Here is a 694-nt window from a genome sequence, read left to right on the forward strand (position 1 = left end):
TGTCTGCAGTTTGAGAGGGTTCATGGGAGAAGGCTGCAGGCTCTTATAAAAGGAGGAGCCAGGCTTGAATGGGAAAGTGAGAACAGAGACACCGTGTATAAAGCATCAGAGATGTCACTCCAGGGTCTTAAGGTGGAGGCAATGAAATTGGTATCTAAGTCCTGGCTCCACCATTTTAAAAACATGCTGTTTTTTATTTCCTCATTTCTTTATTTCTTTATATGAGCCCTCCCCTGCAGCTGAGGAGCTATTGATAGTTAATGGCTGCTAAGGAAGGGTTACTTTTCTTTTTAAAACTAAATATGGATGCTCCACACATTTGCACGACATCCTTGTGCAGGATCCGTGCCATGTTAATCTTCTCTGGATCACTCCAGTTTTAGTATATGTGCAGAAGATTCAACCACAAGTCAATTTTCTGTAAGCATGCAGTCACTTAATAGGCTGACCATGGCAGCACTAATTGAACTCAGTTGGTTATTTAAAAAAGTGAAAGGAGAAGCAAAAAGGGTACAAAATGTGAGGAGAGAGATGTGTTGGGGGAGGACCAAGGAGGAGTTGGAGGGGGTGAGTGGGGACTGAATATGGTGAAAATACATGAATGAAACTCTCAAAGAATAAATAAAAGACATCATATTAAAATGAGTATAATGTCACTGAATCTGTACTTAAGCACTGTTATACCCTAGGCATA

General features: G+C 40.8%; 1 non-coding gene across 1 annotated transcript; it reads right to left on the reverse strand.

Annotated features, from left to right (window-relative positions):
- Positions 1 to 295: 295 nt before the first annotated feature.
- Positions 296 to 407, reverse strand: LOC127214504 (U6 spliceosomal RNA). Its single transcript, XR_007833853.1, has one exon. It is a non-coding gene; the product is annotated as a U6 spliceosomal RNA (small nuclear RNA).
- Between the last annotated feature and the right edge of the window lie 287 nt (positions 408 to 694).

The sequence above is a fragment of the Phodopus roborovskii genome, unplaced genomic scaffold (genome assembly GCF_943737965.1).
Source record: "Phodopus roborovskii unplaced genomic scaffold, PHOROB, whole genome shotgun sequence".
Classification (NCBI taxonomy): Eukaryota; Metazoa; Chordata; class Mammalia; order Rodentia; family Cricetidae; genus Phodopus; species Phodopus roborovskii.